The sequence below is a fragment of the Sceloporus occidentalis genome, unplaced genomic scaffold (genome assembly GCF_023333645.1).
Source record: "Sceloporus occidentalis isolate IW3139 unplaced genomic scaffold, rSceOcc1.0.p SCAF_4, whole genome shotgun sequence".
NCBI classification, from domain to species: Eukaryota; Metazoa; Chordata; class Lepidosauria; order Squamata; family Phrynosomatidae; genus Sceloporus; species Sceloporus occidentalis.
In genome coordinates, this window is record NW_028316984.1 from 63,186,585 (window position 1) to 63,206,708 (window position 20,124).

At 39.5% G+C, this 20,124-nt stretch overlaps 1 protein-coding gene and 1 pseudogene across 1 annotated transcript in view; one reads left to right on the top strand and one right to left on the bottom strand.

Moving 5' to 3' along the window:
- The window catches only part of DPP10 (dipeptidyl peptidase like 10), an 817,369-nt gene that overhangs the window by 138,437 nt on the left and 658,808 nt on the right, over nt 1-20,124 (top strand). The gene's annotated exons all lie outside the window — the stretch shown is intronic.
- Nucleotides 433-532, bottom strand: LOC149313921 (U6 spliceosomal RNA; annotated as a pseudogene).

The window sequence follows — 20,124 nt, forward strand, 5'->3', positions numbered from 1 at the left end:
CTTCCCCTCCCTCCAATCGCACGAATACCAAGGGTTAAGGATGGTAACAATCTACTTTGCTCCTCTGTGTGATAATCTCCTTAGAAACCTTCATGCTGTGTCTATTTGATTTCAAACATAAAAAAACCCCAGTGTGAATGTGTATGCCTACATTCCATACACTCCAACATTTAACAGTTTTAAACCAGCAGTTTGCTTTTGCTTCAATCTACAGCAGCGGTTCTCAAACTTTGGTCCTCCAAGTGTTTTAGACTTCAACTCCCAGAAGCTTCAGCCAGCTTGGTGAACTGTCAGGAATTCGGGATGGGAGCTGAAGTCCTAAAATACCTGGAGGGCCAAAGTTTGAGAACCACTGGTTTACAAGGAAGGACAATATTTTGTCTCCTCTTCTCTCCACTGAGTCACTTGAGTGCAACCTGGGTCACTATAAGTCAGAAATTACTTTAAAGCACACAGCAACACATCATCTAGAAGACACCATGCTAATCTTCTCTGTATCATTTCAATTTTAGTATATGTGCTGCTGAAGCAAGTAGATAAAAGGACCTCAGCAGCTGCTGTTAGAGCCAAATTAGAAATTTACTCTAACCACTCACAAGCTAAAATCAGTGTTTAATTGTTGCTGCAAAATAAATGAAATGGAACCAGACAGACTCCCTAGATTATGCCTATTAGAACAGTTGCACTCTCATCTGCAATCTTCATGGTCTATATAACTGATAAACTTTATAAAGAGCTGTGGTGTCCCCATAGCCTGCAGAGTGAAAGATCAAGCAAGAAAAGGTGCAAGACAGAAAATCTTGGATATTGCGGCCCAAGAAGATATAGGCACCCTCAGCAGGGTAGGCATTTAAAATGGCTGGGCCGATACAAACAGTCCTTTAAAATGCCAACTTATCTAAAAATACAGATCCCAAAACACCTCGGAGAGGTATTCACCCAAGCTAGGTTTGACCAACTTGATACCATGGTAAAACATGGGACATTCCAGGGTATCCCTTATAATGAACGATCTTGTATTTGTGGTGACCATGAAATTGAGGATCTAGCACACATTTTGTTTGGATGTAATTTGTACCAACAGGAAAGGGATCAATACCTTGATCCCTATATTAAATGAACAATATTCTGGAATACTCACATCAGAATAGCATACGAGTGGATAAGATTCAATTCTATTGCCACAGCTAGGTTCCTTCATAAAGCATCACTGTCGAGATCTAGATATGTGGGGATGATTGGTGTTAACTGTAAGGGTGTTGAAGAGATTTGACATATGATGACAGCTGTTTAATATTATTTCTACTTCCCATTTTAATTGTGTTTTACTTCCCATGGTAATTATCTTACACATTACTGTTTGATTGTTTTAACATTTTTATTCTTAACTGTTTATTTGTATATTTTTCAATACATATTGTATATTTTTATTTAGATTTGTATAGTTGTATATAAGCTGTGCACGTTTAGGCTATTCATACGTATCTATATTGTATTGTGGTATATTGTACTTAGTGCACTATATTAACATTTTATATGTGTGTGTGTGTGTGTGTGTCATTGCTTGTATTACTATGTTGTGAGTATTTTGAAACAGCCCTTGGCTGTTCGGTAAACATACTGACAAGATAGAAGACAGCATATTAGTCCAGTTTGAAAAGACTCATTCTAAATTAAGCAGAGGCTCAATATGTTTACCAGTGATGACATAAAATGTGTTTACTAACTTTGATTTGAATTTCATGTGTTTGTATATGAATTTTTATGTTATAGGCCACTTTGAGTTTATTGTTATCAAGGCAAATAGGATATAAACTAAGGAAACACACATTTAACAACAGTAACAAGGAAACCTGTGTGGCAGAACTTACCCAGTCCTGTCTTATATGTACAGTGCTTGCTGTGTGCATCTGTTTAAACATCAGTCATGGAAGTTAGATATGGCTATGGACAGCATATTGTCATAATTTGTTCTTAGTTTTTCTCTCCTTCTCCATGCTTTAATGCTACAGGTCTCCCACTGCAAGGGACAGCTTAAGTCATATGTCACAGAGCATCGTCTTCCAAGCCTAGTTGCTGCAGTTCAGTTTCATGTTTATTTGTTGTTTTGTTTATCTCAGAGCTGTAAGACAACTGTGATAATTTGTGGGTGCAATATGAATCATTTGAAATTCAGGGTAGTGGATGAACCATCTCTCAAGGGAAAGTTGTTGATTATTTATTATCTGTGATGCACAGAAGTGCAGTGTGTTAGGGCAATAAAACCCTCTTTATAGGAAGAAATAAATACCAGTGGTGTAAATTTTTCAGCATGAAAGAGCTGATCACATAAATGAATGTTTACAACTTCATGGTTAGACAACATTTATTCAGATCTCTCCTCCTCTAAGAATGATCTAAGTTCCATTTCAAATCAGTTGCAGAAACAGTAATCCTTTTGTTTGTCTTTCTGTTCTTAGAATAATGTGATAGGGTGTATATTCCCAGTCATACCAAAAGTGTTTAGATCAGAAGCTCTTCAGAAGTGAATAATAAGGCCTTTTATATATCAGAATCAATGTGTCCTGCTTTAAGACTTCTCTGTCTAAAGAAGTTATCTATTGAAAGGATAAACCAGACTGGATAACAAAATGTGAGAAACAAAACAAACATGGAAAGAGAGAGTTGAGGTCTTCAAATGGTTCAACTGGACAGCAAATTGAGCAGGCATGCAACTCACTTGGTCATATAATTTCCCAATATAGCAAGATGCATTTCTGATTAATTTATAGTACGCTCTCACTCTACCCCCAGGCTGGCCTTTTAGGCCAGTCTGAACTGGGCCTCATTCTAGGAGACTAAGGTTCAAATTCTTGTTCCACTGTACAAACTCACTGAGCCTCAGAGGGCAGCAGTGGCATAGGCCGTTTGAACAAATGTTGCTGTGAAAATTGTGTGATAGAATCACCTTAGAGTTTCCATAAGTCTGAAGTTATTTGAAGGCAGAAATAATAACAAATAATTAGCCATAGAATCTTTTCCTGTTGTGTGAAGAAGGGATAGGAGACAAACTTGCTTCTTTTTCATTCCTGAATTCAGTTCACTCTGTTGTCTTAGATCTATAAAGTTCTAAATGATTGAGGATAAGATATTGTAAAGACTGCCTCCTTCTATATGAGATATTCAACAGAGGTCATGGTGACATTTCCCATCATCTGAAGGTTAGTGAGTGCATGAGACAGGGCTTTCTCTGTTGTGGGACTCATTCCAAAGGGAAGTCAGGCTGGCCCCATTTTACTCTGCCTCCAAGAGACAGTTGAAATTGTGTTAGTTTTGTTATACCTTTGACTTTTAAAATGGAGGCCCGATCTAGACGGGCCTATAGTGCGCCCTCGTCATGTGATAGGGGTTGGCGGAGGGTGCACCGCCCATACATGCCTCACTCCTAGGACGTGACGAGGGTGACAAAATGGTGGTGCCCTGTACACACGGGCGCTGCCATTTTGATGTGACAGACGCTTAGCATCCGCACGTCGCACCCCCTTGTGATGGTGCAAGTGCGCCATTGGCGCATCACAAGGGTGCCGCAGAAAACCTGCTTTTTGCGGGTTTTTTTTGCTACGCTAGGAAGCCGTGGTTTGTCTGCTGCGGCTTCCTCGTGTGGCAAAACAAGGCATCAGCAGACCACCCTTTATAGGCGGTCTGTACCCTGCCTTAGTCTCCCTTTCTGTTGTGTTCTTTACATCATGATTTTATTATTATTATTATTATTTACGATATTTATACCCCATCCTTTAGCCCTAAGGGCTCTCAGAGCGATTATTTATTTATTTATTTATTTGCAGAAAAGCTATTTATAAATATTTTAAATTAATAAATAAATATAACATTATTTCTAACGTTTAGATTATTTTTTTTTGGGGGGGGGGGAGAGGGAATGTTATGATTTCCGACTGCCAAACAGAACAACTGAATTTATGCTTCCAGAGACACTATACTACACCACATGATTAAAACTATGGCCGGTTACAGACTGGCACTTGGGACGTCCACAGGACGTCCCATTTTAAAAAAGGGTCGTCTCTTCTAGACGCCCCTGGCTCTAATACGGACTCTGTCCGTACAATATGGTGCCGGCCGTTCCACACGGCCGGCGCCATCTTTACATATCAGACACTGTGCGTCCGAACGTGTCGCGGCGCCTGTGACATCGCGAGTGCGCCAGCGGCGCCTCGCGACATCATTAGGGCGCCGCAGAAAGAAGCTCCATTTTGGAGCTTCTTTTTTGCTCTGCAAGGGAGCCACGCGGTGTGGCTGCGACGGCTCCCTTACAGAGCAAACGGCGGTGGCGGCAGACCGCCTCAAAGCGGCGGTCTATAACCCACCTATGAAATGGGCAATGGGGCATCCAAAATGTGGAAGGAGTTTTGTGCAACTCTGTGGAGTCATACAAATACACTATGGAGTGATACACACACACACACCTGTGCTAACTGAAAATGTACCATTATCACACAGACGAGAGACATTATGCAAGGTAAAGCTGGGACTGGATGGATGTAGCCCTATTGAACTGTTACTTCCCTTATGCCTCACTATTGTCCAGCCTGGGTTTGGATGATGGGAACCAAAATCCAACAGTATCAACGGGCCAAACTCTCCCTCAGTCTTGGAGTCATACATACATTCTTCCTTTCCTCAGCTGCTGTTAGAAGGGATGTCAAAGAAATGCCAGCATGCTTTGCTGTGTATGTTGCTGCTGAAGAGATTTCAAGAACTGTTAAGTTAAACAATATGGAGTACTCTTGTGACAAATTAAACACTTATAGCTATGCTCCAGTTGCAGTACAATTTACTTATATAACTTTCAGATGAGCTGGATTATCACTTTTAACGCCAACTGGATGGCACTGTGAGTTTATTCACACATCATGAATGAGCTAGCTGTTTTCCCCGATCTGATGAGCTGTTGGTCTTACTTGAAAGCACATCTGTTGAAGTGGAAGCTTGGTTGGATATTGGTATCTTAGAGGAATATGTTCTTAATTTAACAGTAGGAAGGCTTAATAAACTGGCAATGATCAAAATCTAATTGAATTTGGTCAATTAGGGGAAAAAGCTGTGGATGTGATAAAAAAAGACTCTTTTAAAAATAGGAAAAGAAAATTATGCTTTCATTAGCCATTGTCAATTAGACCTCAAACAACATTTTAGTTACCATTCTCACACAAAACAAGAGAATTAGATAAAACTAAATTACACTTATTAGCTATGCTAAAAGAGTCACAAAAAGAAAATATGACCCTGAGGCCAAAAGGAGGGTAGAAGTCAATAGACCAAAATATCCTGCTGCTAAAATAATTTTCATTAGTATTTTTTCTTCTGTTCTTTAAAGGAAATGGAAAAAGAGAAACATACCATTGTGTTCATGTGGTCCTGATTTTCCAAATTAATTCCAGTTAATGGTACAAAGGTTTGTTTGTTTGTTGTATATACAGTATCATCAGTTTTTCCCTGTATGAGTGGGGTCTTCTTTCTCATGTCCTGCTTTGTCTGCTGTTGGGGGATATCCATAGTTTGTCTTGAAAATCTTGTCCTGTTAATTTTAGTAGAGGAAACCTCAGATAGAACACAGTAGAGTTCCTTGTTCTCTTTAACTCTCCATAAAATTAACACTGTGAGCATAAAACGAATGCACTAATTGGATATCATTATGAGATATATTGCATAAATGAAAATTGCATTTGATTGCAGTTAGCAAAATTAGAGTCATGTTGACTGAAATATGCTGCATATTTAGTAACAGAATACATTATTTATAATAGTACCTTTTTCTTCTTCCTTTTTTCCCTTCAAACATTGTGAATGGTATTTGCAGAGCAACAAATAAGCATCCATGCAGAATATAAGCTTGTGAGTAGTTGAACTGAACCAAAACATGAGAAAACATTAATTTTTGTATCTTTTGTCCATAAAGCTCTACATATCCAGAATCATGCATCTTGGTTGATTTAGCATGATCTATACATGGAGGCAAGCTTGTAGAAGCCTGTACCAAAGAACTCCCTCCTGGATTGAATATCTGCACATGCACAAGTTCATTGACATGAAGTAAAAACTCTTTTATATCTAAGGTCACTTGCCCAGCAATTCATGGAGTCTTACTCTTTGGGGATAAGTTTTGACTCTAGCTATTTCCACTCTGTTTTTGTGTTAAGGGGTTAAAGTAAAGAGTGTCTGTCAAGCTCAAAATAATTAATTTTGAAAATTATGTTTCAGATATTGAAGCCATCTTATACCATTTAAAAATACAATGGCAGGTCTTTTCATGCTCCTCCCCATTGCTGAGGATAGGGACATTTTGACCAGTACCAGGCAAGATTAATCACCCATTTCCTACATGAGAAATTACATGTTTAGAATTGAAATTTCAATAGCATTGACTTTTAAAAAACTTTTTAGTTTGAACAGTGAAAATTAAAAGCTCTCATCAGTGACTAGATATGTTCAACAGTAGTGCATATTGAACAGAGCACAGAATGGTGTTTAACAACTCATGGTTCTTAGGTAGGGTTCTTAGGTAAGAGTATATTTTCCACATTTCTACTCACCTTGACTCATTTAGCCACTTTACACAGAAAAGTACAATGTAGATTAATATTTGCTGGAAGTTTATTATAGTAATGGATGTCATTTGGAGACTAGATCATGAGCTCTCCCAAATCTAGGCACAGATCAATCAAGAAATATTTGGCTTCTATGTCTGTATAATCCCTTCCTCCTTTCATAGCTTGTAGGCAAAAGATTTATGGCTAGTCTGCATGCTTAAAATACTCCTCATTCCAGTTGAACAGAATGTGATCCAGCCACACATGATTTGCAAGGGTTCAAGCATTTTGGTGTGTATGTGTGGAAAACTCCACAGAAAAAGGCTTCAATTAATGATTGATGCAAATGTGTGAAATCCATGGCAATTCGCATAATATTATTATTTGTAGACTAGTCTTTAGAGAACATGTTGAGCCATCTGCAGCAAGTCTCCTGTCTTTTAGGGTGTTCATCTTCTGAGAAGATGTAGAAGGCTTACACTTTTGTACAGACAGGGAGACCTGCAACCTGTTGAAGAACTCTGAGGGAATAGACCAAATGAATTAATGGAAATTTGGTGTCAATAGATATATAAGTTCCATTGATTCAATGGGTCTTCTGTAAATTGGGGATTAACTATTGGATTTGGGCTCAAGGCTGCCACCCTATTTCATCTGCATACATTAAACAAATGTAAACAAATCTGATCATATTGAATGATCAGAGAGTACTGATATATAAACTGTCAAATAATTGTCAAATAAAATTATACTGTCACTCTTTTTTGTAAAATAACAAGCCTATATAGTCTATATACATGTTCATATCCAAAGTAATTTTTGTATTGAAATAAATGCAGATATTTATATTGACATAAAATAAACAAATATTTTACATAATAATAAAACAGTATTTACAACATGCTCCTCCTTTACCTTCTTTGGGTTTCCTTCTATCCTAAACATACCTATAAGGGGGCAAGTGCTATTTAATACTGTGTGACATATTTCTGAATAAATTTTCATAAGACTCTGATGCATGTTAACCATTTTTCATCTTTCAGGCACAATGTCTAATATCTGGCTAAGTTATAAATAAGAATACAAACTGTAGTCAAGAAATCAGTAGACAAAGATTTGGAAGGGCAGCAATGAAGCAGGTAAAATCCTCAAGTGTAAAGGTATACCACTGACTATTGTAATCAGAATTACACCACCATATTTTCAAATTCTGTATATGGCTGTAAAAGCTGATAGGAAGAGAATCAAGTCATTTTAAATGTGCTGGAGGAGAGTTCTGCAGATACGATGATCTGCCTAAAAGACAAATAAATGGATCCAAATGCAAATTAAGCCTGAACTCTCCCTAGAAGCCAAGATTACTAAACTGAGACTGTTGTGCTTTGGATATATAATGAAGAGACATGATTCATTATAAATGGCAATAATGCTTGCTAAGGTAGAAAGTAGTAGGAAAGGAGGAAAACTACATTAGAAATGACTCACTCAACAAAGCCTCTGCCTTGAGTTGACAGGATCTGTGCAAGGTGGTTGATAAAACGGTGACTTGGAGGTCTCTCATTCATAAGGCCATTGCAGTTCAAAGCCCAACTGATGGCAGCTAACAAAAAAGGAAATAACAAATACATGTCCTACTGTAATAGCTGCTCAGCCACACATGGGTACTGCTGAACCATGAATAGGATTGCCTAAGTTGTCCTGTAGTTAATGGTGCTTGCTTCTACAGTGTTTCAGCATCTGTGTAGGCAGCAGCATGAATTCAGATTCCAGCAGACTCAGGAAGAAAGGAAAAAGGAAGAGAGAAATTAAGCCAGGAAAACATTCCAGATTCTTTACCAACAGTGCTGATGTCAGTTAAGTGTTTTGCAAGTGTGTTATCCCAGCACCACAGTACAACTTTTTAATGTTCAACAACCACAGAGAGTTCCGGTTTCTTAAAGACTATGATATTTACTATGGCTGAACCTTTCATCAACTAAAATTAACCACCTCCACCCTCCCAGCACAGTTGCATAGTTTTTATTTTAGCAGGATGGATAGATTTAGATCAAGACAATTTTGTTTCTTTTATTATTGCTGCAGACTAATAATGGGGCATTTTTCTCATTATATGATTAATATATTTCCCAAATAAATAGCACACTTACTGGTTGCTACAAAAATTAAAATGCATAATTTCTCATTTCCAGAGTGCTGTTGTTCAATCTTTTGAAATAATTAAAAATCTTTGAGTGTACATTTGAAGCCCATAATTATTTTATTTAGTATGTATGGACTGAATTCTCTATCCAGGTGTTGTATTTTAAATCTACTTAGCTACATAGCAGAGGTGCTAAGAAACCCTGATAGGGATTTGTAAAGGTGCATAATGGGGCACCAGCAAGAGTGTCCCTATGTGCATTGGTACTTCCTAGCCAGTGTCCTGATACACACTGGTCCCATTGTGCATCAGTCCTGTCATGCACCAGTCCCAAAGCACAATGATCACTTTGCCGGTGCCCCCATGTAATAACATAACAGCAGCTATTATATGGATATGGAGATTACAGAACTACCCAATTCTAATTCTTGCAGCTATAAATCCACTTGCTAGGGCCAGAAGTGGATGGAGGACCCTCCTTCCATTCCAACTGCCACCATCATGGCCTTAGGGCGAGAAGAATCGGCCATATCTGCTGGATGAGATCCCCTTCCCTACTGCTATTCTCTCTTTTCTGTCATGCCTTTTTAGATTGTAAACTTTAGATTGCAGACTAAGAGCAGGAAACCGTCAAATTAGCAATCTGTAAAACACTCTGAGAGCTTTTGTGGCTGAAATGTGGAGGATAAATACTCTAAATAAATAAATAAATACATAGGCCCTTGTACACCCTTGATGGGAAAATTTACCTTACTCTTGGGGCTTCCAGATTCATGGGGAGGATGAGCTGTCTGCAAAACCAGCACCCATAATGGGCTGATTCTGGCAGCAGTCCACATATCCAGGGGATTCTCTGGAGTTTCTGCCTCGATCCAAAGAAAATACTCTTGAAAATCACTCTAGAGCATGGATTGGTTTTGTGTTTTGCCCATTTTGGCCCCATGCCTCATTTAAACAGGTCAGTCTGGGAATGAGGCAAGAACATTTCTTTTCCTCCAGGTAGACACCACCAAAGACATATGTCCCCTAAAAGATTCTGGCCAATTAAGGCGCGTTACAGACCACCCCTTTGGGGCAGCCTGTACCTGCCTCTTTCCCCGACGGATCGGGGCCTCAGCTGCCACAACGGCAGCTCTGAGGCCCCGATCTGTCGCTTTTCCAGGCCACGGGAAGCGGCAAAAGGCCGCTTTCCACAGCCTGGAAAGGGGTGTCCTTGGGGCTTCAAGTCGCAAGGACACCCCAACAGCGGCGGGGAAAGGAGAAAGGGGCCGTCAGCCCCTTTCTCTTTTGTGACGCTGGTGCAGCCGTGTAAAGGCTGCGGCACGGTCGTGACATCCTAATGGTGGTGCCCATGTAGAATGGGTGCCGCCATTTTGTACGTACTGTGTACATACTAGGGTCAGGGTTGTCTGAAAGAGACGCTCCCAGGCAATCCTAGTACGTACACAGTACGTACTAAAAGCTCCTTCTAGAAAGGGCCTAAAATACTTATATCTCACTTTCTATCGAAAGATGTGAGGGTAGGGAATACAGGCAGCAAAACAACAGTTTTAAATAGTGTAAAAGGTTTTACATTGAGGCATCATCATTATTATTGTAACAATAACATGGATTCTATTCCATTTATTTATTTAATTTCTGTGCCACCTTCCTCCCAGAAAGGGACCCAAGGAAGCTCACAAATAAAAACTCTTTGAAAACGTAGTACAATAAAACATCACATAAAAACAATATAAAAGGACAAACATTAAAACAACAATAAAACCACGATGCCCACCCCATATAGCAAACAACCCATATTAAAAAAAGCCATCCTATAATTATGCATTAAATGCCTGCCTGAATAAAACTGCTTTTTCCTGTAAACATCTTGAATGTATGGTTCAGAAGTGGTGTCTCTGTGTGCGTGTGTTATTTGAATTCCCCCCCCCCCACCTGACCTTACAAATGCGTGTTCATGGGGAAAAAAGTATTTTTCTTTGTTCAAGTATTTTAACATTTCAATTACTTAAATAAGCAGAGGTTCACTTTCCTATCTGTAGCAAATGTTGTAGAACATTTTTATAGGGTTTCTTCGCCACAGCCAAAGTCTATTTTAAAGTTATTAAAGTCCTCTAATGAGGCACCTTTCCAAGCACACAGAGGAAAGTACAATATTCTATGATGCAGTATAATAATTCAGTGAAATTAAGCAAGTAAGTGGTCAATGAAGCAAATGATTAAAAGGAAGAATGAGAAATGAAGATTAAAATTGGTAGAATTGTATTTTCTACTACTTTAGCTTTTGGGATTTATGATTAACATTCATTTGACAAAAAAAGAAAAGTGACCTTTGGAAAAGACATGCAAGGGGCATTAATGCTTTTACCACCTCAGCCAGGTTGTTTAAGCCTCTTACTATTTCCTACGATGGACAGCAGCAAATAGAAGATAATGATAGGTCATTCTGAAATATTTCAGCATGTTCTCATTACACAGTGAAATTTCTCAAATCCTGTTCTTTGTTAATGGATTATCAGATATCTTTTTCAGTGATTGCATCCCTATAAGTCCTTTTTCTGTGGAACTGGCTAAACTCATTTATTACCACTGTTACCAAACAGTTACATAGCACTTTCTGTGCCATTCCCCCATCATGTTTTTAGACATGCAACATTTTTTTTTCTCCTGACTAAAAACATGAATGCAACACCAGTGTATTTGGTGTTGGATTTTCAAAGCTCTGTTGATACACATGCACTGAAAATAGTCTATGATGTAACTGGTGATGCAATTAGGATTCCCAGGTACCAGGGCTGGCACTGAAACTCAAGGCCTAGAGCCCTTTCACATTGCATTCTTATGACATGTTTCCATTTGTAAGGAGCTTGTGAAAACATCTACTTTGTCAAGTGCATGTAAAAATATGTTGGGAGTTGCAACTTGCACATTGATTCTTTGAATAACAGTTCCTTCTACTCACAAACAAACTACTCTTTTTGTCTTTCTGATGCTTTAGGAAATCATTAATTGCACTTTTCCAGCCAAGGGACATGGCATGTTAAGAATGAGATTAATAACTTGGGGGGAATCAGTCCAAAAGTTTCTCAAATTTTGTTGTTTTAACAGTCCTCCCTCCACAGGTGTGGGCAAAATGTGGTCTGTAGGCCACATGCACAAAAACTGCTGCACCTGCTCATCAAAAATAATTCAGTTTGACACAGTTTTAACTGCCATGGAATTATGAGATTTGTAATTTTGTGAGGTAGTTAGCTTCTCTTTCTGAGAGGTCTAACAAACTACAAATCCCAGGATTCTATAGCATTGAGCCTTGTCAGTTAAAGCAGTGGCAAACTGCATTATTTTATGTAGCACCAGACACTTAGGAACTTACTGCTCAGCATTTTAATCCAGCTTCAGACTCCTGGCCTGGAGCCAGGACATGGGATAGAGATAGGGATTATCACACACTAAATCACTATTGAATTGCCGGGTGCGTTAGCTTGGGTCCCAGCAGTGCTCCGCCAGCACTTTTTAGAAGTTGGAAAGCTTTCCAACTTCTAAAAATTGCTGGGAGAGCATGGCTCAGACCCGGCTGGGACTTGGGTTGATGGTGGTCAGCAGTTAGGCAATGGTTTAGTGTGCGATAATCCATCCCACGTCCCAGCTCCAGCTTTGGAGGCTGAAGCTAGTTTAAAATGCTGAGCAATAAGCTCCCTATTGTGTCTGCCTAAATGTCAGGGTGTTGCTGAATTCCTACAGAATCCCTGCACCAATGATACACGGTACAAGAAGTGACAACATTTCTATTCAACCAGTCCAGCAAGCCCGCAGTCTTGGTTTTATCTTTGATTCTTCTCTGTCGTGTATTCCTCAGATCCAGACCACAGCCAAGGCTTGTAGATTCTTTTTGTACAATATTGCCAAAATCTGACCATATCTCTCCGCCTCCACTGCCAAGATCCTGGTCCATGCCCTAGTGATCTCACGACTTGATTACTGTAACGTCCTCCTGGCTGGGTTCCTCTTTCTCACCTCCGTCCTTTAATCTCTGTCCAGCCTTCAGCTGCACGCATTATCACTTCCACCCACTGCTCTGACCACATCTCTCCTGTGTTGGCATCCCTTCACTGGCTCCCCCTCCCTTTCTGCATTCAGTACAAGCTCCTGCTGTCGACATTTAAAGCCCTCCATGGACTGGCCCCTGCTTACTTATCAGACCTTCTTTCTCCTCACCTTCCCACTCGGGCCCTCCATTCTAGTAGTCAAGGTCTGCTGTCTCAGCCCAGGATTTCCTCTGCCCCATCCTGGATTCGCCCCTTTTCACTCGCTGCCCCTCACTCCTGGAACCTTCTTCCCCCACAAGCAAGAGCCATCACTTCTTTAACCAGCTTCAAAACGGAGTTGAAAACCATCCTGTTCAGAGAAGCCTTCCCAGGCATTGCATAATTGTCACTTACTATTTGATGTTCTTTTGGTGCCTGTTTATCAAACCATTTCCTGTATTGCTATGTACTGTATATGTATTATCCTACTTGAGATTATGTATTTTCCCTGGAAGAAGATTAACCATCCATTATGAAGCCAAGCCCTCCCTCCAGTCCATCTGCCTTGATCCAGGCCTTGGAGGTAGAGAGGAACTGCTGGACCTCTTACCCTTTCCCTCCACCACTCCCTTCTCCTTCTATGTCATGTCTTTTTAGATTGTAAGCCCGAGGGCAGGGAACTGTCTAATTAAAAAGATTGTAAGTTTACAGTGCTTCATAAATAAAGGTTAATAATAATAATAATAATAATAATAATAATAATGTGATGCATCCACTGTCATATTTGAATTTCACATCTTTCCATGAAGGGACCCTTCCTCTTATCTTAAACCCTACCTTCCCCAAGCACAAAATGGCAAGTGGAAACCCAGGAAACTTGTTAGACACACTCTGATCTACTTTCACAAGGCTCTGTGGTGTAGGGGTATGCTGTGTCACTCATTTGTATCATACAGCTGCTTATATCAGGCACAAATTCACTTGGATGTGGAGGGGAGGGCAAAACCTTCTACCCACTTCAAAGATTTGCAGATGAATTACTTAGATTCATCTTTAATCTCATACCCATTCTAGTGACAATACTCAATATCTGCAATGATGGGAGGCTAAAGCCATCCATTCAGTATCAATCACACATTGTTCTGCAGAGGTATTTAGAATGTGTAATGAGTGTGCATTCCTGCCATATGTGTGTAGGTTTGTACAACCCCCAGATGTCCTTGCAATACTCTTTGCACCCCTCAGTGTGAGAACAGCTGACCACCTCTGTTTAATATATAGGTTGAAAAGAAGCTGATGTTAAATCCAGTGAATGACTATTGCTATTTAAAAAAACAAACAACCTAATACATTGTTGAGGTCCTGCACTGAAGAGGTGTAATATAACTTTATGCTCAGTTATACCTTAGTTTCTCTACACAACCTCATTATATAAATGTGATGATGCACAACTAAATATGCATTGGACATCAAAGCACAATACATGATGTATATTGCAGAATGCATAACCATAAGCTGTTTAACTTATTTGAGTTATGTAATATGGCTGGCATTCAGTACTGCAATTATGGATTTGGATTCTAGAGTTATGAATCCATCACCAGTTTGTAATCATAGACATAGGAGATTATTGCACCACCCTTTCCTGCTGTGTTAGAAGTGGGTATAAACTTTAATAGGCAGATTTTATCACACATCTCAGTGCCCAGACAGGAGGCATCCCATACCTGATCTGGGCATTCCCCGCACCTTTCAATGAATGGGAAAATCCTATTCTTTTCAATATGCAGGATATTTGCAGTTGACAGAATGGCATTTACAATTCTCAGGCAGAGAGCTTTTAGGCCGTGTTCAAGTACAAACCTCATAATGCCACAGGAGGCACAGTGCTATAACGGTGTAGTGCAGTATTTATACAGCCATAACTTAGTAGCAGATCAAGAATATTAGCATATGTTTTAATCTTGTTTCAGTTAGTAATTGATTTTAATCTGGAATTCTTTAAATTGCTGATATTGTTTTATCTGCTTGCTACCTTGAGATCTCATGATAAAACAACAGGACAAAATATTTTAGTAATAAACCAAAAAACAAGTAAATCATGTCCAACTGTGCACATTGATGTGCACATCAAGATGTGCAATGGTACCACATGTGTAACTCCACTTTCACAACCTTGAACTGAATATGGGTGATAAAGTAATGGATAAAAGTGTTGACCTCTTTTTGTAGGATAAAATATGCATGTATATGTTGCCAATAGGATGCCAGGCATAAACAATATAACTCTGGTATAAAACTTGTCAACAACTTGCATTCTGTGTGTTGAATAATCAGAATCTGTTAGAGATAACTCTTGGACATTTATTAATAGGAGAAGAGATCCATCCTTCGTCTCTGACTTGGGTCAGACATTGCATCAGGAAAAAACAACAGACTGGCAGCTAATACATGTTGTCTGCCTCAGCTACGGATGTACCTTTGGGACATTTTTATCTCCTGGTCAAGTTTGCTTTAATGTTCATTCTTCACTGAAGGTTTTTGTGTTTATCTCCAGGACTATCACTTGGTGCTTTCCTCCACCACTAAAACAAAACAGATTAAAATATACCTGCAGGATGTGCAGTAAATAAAAATAGCTTTGCCACAAAAAACAAAATGAAGGAAAGTTGCCTCCAGTCCTGATTTCCCCAAGCAAACCAGTTTTTATGGTTGCTCCATCATAATATGACAGAATGGTGGCCACAGAACAGCCTAATCACCTTCTTTGATGGATAAAGTCCTCACTTTTCTAATCCTCTGGCTTCAGTGCTTCTGTGATTATGTTTGGGCTCAACTCTCAAGTGAATTTAATCTTAAACCCATTTGGGTAGTTAGCACATGTTTATAACTGCCTTGAGGAACTGGATGCATTTCCACATTCTTCTCTGTCTTTTTCTACCCCATTAGGGCCTTACATTGGTGCTGGTTCCAATATACCTATCAGAAATAAAGTTTGAATCTGTGTCCCTCAAACTGGTTTAGCACCATAGATAGATCTTTTAAAGTTCAGACTAAAATCCAGAGTAGATTCACCACTTCACTGATATGAAAGACCTCAGCTCCTATTTCCTGTATGACAACTTTATTTTTACTGCAAATCCCTTCTAACAACCTATATTTTCTGTGAAGGCCTTGACACAACCTCCTAATCCCATAAGCAGGCTCATTTTTACTGCAACATAGCCTATCATTCAGCTTTAGCTCCTAGAGCTCACAAAACCATGTATTCTTTCCCTGTTTCCCTTTACACCTGTCTCTACTTCTCTCCCCTTTCCTTGTTATTTTTCACATGTTGAAATGTTATGGTTTTAGATCATAAACATCTAGAGAGGAAAGTCTGTCTGCTTGCATATATTAAAGCAGGATATTTCAGGCTACTTGATATATATGTGTATGTGTGTGTGGCATTCATTTTTATCCAGTTAGTAAGGACTGGTACCATTTTTGTGCCCTTTGGCTACAATTCTTTTTTCTTTCCCTGGAAACTTGCCAGAGACCAACAGTCAAAGACACAGGGACTGATACCATCCCATTTCTTCATAATGGAAGTTCTTATTATTGAAGAAATGGCTGTTTTGCAAATGCTTTGCTGACGGGAGAGGAGAGGAGACGCTTCGGAAGTGCGACCAGCTATCACATCTTCATGCTGCTGTAAAAGGTCATTTAGACTCATGCTATAAAACAATATTGTATGCTGTGACGATGCCAACATGGCACTGCTAAAACCTCTCAAAACCTTTCACTCTTTTTTAATGTGTGCCACTGCTGCCACCTATTATGTGAACTGATGTACCATAATCCACCAATTCATCACTGCGAGATTTGAACTCATGACTATCTTTAAGTGTCTCCTGTGCTATAACTCTTTAGATGCCAGCACTCTGGGTTTCAAATTTTTCCCAGCTTGGCACCAACTGTTCTTTGACAGCCACACACCCACCATGTAGTGTGTCCCAAACCTGAAAGACTTTTCTCAATGTTGGTAGCATTTTTAATATGTCTCTGAAATCACTTCAGACAGCTGCTTGTTGAAACAAAGTAATAAATTTATTTACAAGTCAGGCTGAATACAGTATCGTTTTTAGTGGATGGTGTTCATGATAGATACGGTGTATAAATACTTTATTAGTTGCATGATTTAACAGTTTCTTAAACTTTTCTTTGTAATTGTTTCCTTATAACTTTATACGTGTTCCCTTACAGACTGAGGAGATGATCACATCCAAGCTTACTGTGGTTAAAATGCTGATAAATTACTCCAGAAGTGCAATGGTGTGATATCTGGTCACGCTTCTGAAGCGTCACTGAAGCGTCCCATCTCCTTTCCCATCAGCAAAGAGTCCGTGGAGCAGCCTTTTCTTCATAATGGAAGTTCCCATTATTGAAGAAATGGCTGTTCCGCAAATGCTTTGCTGATGGGAGAGCAGAGGGGACACTTCAGAACTGCAACCGGCTATCACATCTTCATGCTTCTGGAGCATTTTACCAGTGTTTTAACCACGGTAAGCTTCCCGTGTGATAATCCCCTATGTCTCTCAGAACTTTTATTAATCTTTTGTATCCTTTAACCCATCTAGTTAACTGTGACTCCACTAATCACCAGGCACTATATCTCCCACAGGACAGTACCAGAATTTAATTAAGGACACTCCTTGTCCCTATCTTGGGTACTTAAAACCCTTTGTAACTGCCCCTCACAGCAGCCTATCCTAGCCTCAATGGCTCTTCATTCCTCAGGGCACAATAAACATCAACCTGAACTAATTCCAAACACTGCTCTGTCCGTCTTTTTATACTCGCTCCTGGGAGCAGCCCCCACCTTTTCCTGGCTTTGCTCCCATTGGCTGTGGCCAAAGTTCTAATTTGCCTGTTGTCTCCACATTTGCCCTCCACATTCATGGGCATTAGGAGTGGATGGGGGACCCCCATGAAAATGCAAAAACTGAATATTTGACACTTCCCCCAAACATGCAGCAGCTGCCATCACTCCTATCCTCCTTCCATCTCTTCCCTCCTCTTTCTCCTCCTCCACCTCCTGTCAACAGCCCCATCCAAATCTCTCTCAGCCACTTCGCATCAATATGCCCTGCCAGATTAGCCAAATTCCTCCACTTCCCTCCATTGATTCCAATGTTCCCACCTCCTCTCCACCTCCTTCCTCTCCCTCTCTGTAACTCTCTTGGCCACCTAGCACTATTTCCCTTCACTTGACCTCAGCCACATCAGACAAGTATATATTATTACCTCCTGCCTACCCATGCCCATCCTCCTCCCCTCCACCCAGAGGATGTGTGGATGAGGTGGTAACATTGGATTAGGATTGGAGGGAAGTGGAGGAATTTGGCTAATCTAGCACATGCTAAGTGGAGGAAGATGGTGGCTTGTGCACACAGAGGTTTTGTAGATGAAATACCATGGGCAGTCACAATGAGTCAGCTGCAACAAATATTGGAACAAATGAGTGCCATGAAAACCTCTGAAAGTGGTGGACAATCAGGTTACTTGTTAATCTTCTGATCCATTTGTGTCTAAAATGGGCCTATAGTTTGTTTGTCTTGAAAACACACTCAGGTAAGGGACTGGATTTTATCCTCTCCTTCCACATTTACCTTTGTTTAAGGCCTTCTTCCCTACACTCTGGCTTGCTTTTCATCTTAAAGAAAGTCTGGGAGTACAGAATTAGCAGCAGTGGTGTGCAGGGAGTTAAATTTCTTTTAAAAATGCTTATTTTTGTCATTAAAAGAACTTCTTCTGCTCCCATTTCAAATGTGAATGGGACAGACACATATGTACTGCTGACTCACAAATGTCATCACATTAGGCTTTGCCTTTAGATATCAGGTTGTGCCACTCCTTAGGCAGAAGAAAAATGAAAGTACAAAGCAGCTCAAAATAAATGAAGAGAGGATTAGTCAACTGAAACAATCTCTGCAGAGCTCATAAAATGATTCTTTTTTTTATTTTGTGCTTGATCACTGCCCTTACTTAGACAGGAAACCCCAAGATGTTTTTAAATGCTGCCATCTACTGTCTTGTAGTAGTGTAACAAGCACACAATCCACCTAAGCAATAGTAATACAGGTTAAATCTCCCTTATCTGAAATGCGTGCAATCAGAAGTATTTTGGATTTTTTTAAAATTTTTGGAATATTTGCATATACTCAATGAGATATCTTGGAGATGGGACTCAGCCTAAACACCAAATTCATTTATGTTTCATATACACTTTATACACATGGTCTGAAGGTGATATCATGTTATATTTTTAATAATTTTGTGCATGAAACAAAATGTGTATACATCAAACCACCAAAAAGCAAAAGTGTCACTATCTCAGCCACTCATGTGGACAATTTGGATTTTGGAATATTTCAGATTTCGGAATTCCAGATAAGGAGACTCAGCCAGCTGCAGGAATTATTGAAGTGGATCAGTTCAAGATCTGACAGATCTTCATAATGATTGGCAGTATTTTCTTCCTGTTTATTATTCTTTTCATCTGGATTTTTTTTTCTGAAGGGATATGACAATTATTGCAGAATCTAATACATCTGACCTTGTAATGGGGTTGAATCAGGGAGGCTAGCCTGGGTCAAAAACTATATGTAAGTTCCATTCCCTGAAGAAAGAGTGAAGCATAAATAGGAATGGGAAAACCAAGAGCTTGGAAGATGCCTTTTGCCATGCAGTTCGTAACCACCCAAACAATTTTTTTTTTTACCATTAACATGTTAAAAAAACCACAAATGTCTTACTGCTGTACTCATTGCTTTTTCCTGACTTTGTGCAGAGTCCATACTTTTAAAAAGTTGATAAGAGAATAACAGTTATTAACAGTTATAATGTTATTTAAAGTGCCCAAAAACAAAAGTGAACTCAAAAAATTAAAAAATATAACTTGCTGCACAAAAAGTGCATTGTCCTATTGTTTCATTACTTTTGATCAGTAACTTGATTACATCATATGTATTTATTTACTATCGCTCCTTCATCATGAGCCAAGGTAGCTTATATCCAATAAAATACGCTCCTTATTGTTGTTATCATTGCTATGGAGAGGAGCCAGAGCTGGAATGACCACAACACACCACAAGTTGGGAAGGTAAGGCCACAACTTCATTATACAACAGCTATATCTTAGGGTTGGCCCCAATGCATGCGGTCTGGATCTGTCATCCATCAATCCCATTGAACTCTATTTGCTTGGTCATGGCCAAGCTTCAAGATGACAAGAGGCTGACTTGTTAAAATCCCATCCACCCTTTGGTAACCTGTTGTTCGCTGGATTGCATCTCTTCCCCTTGTCACCGGAGGACGTTGAATCGATGTT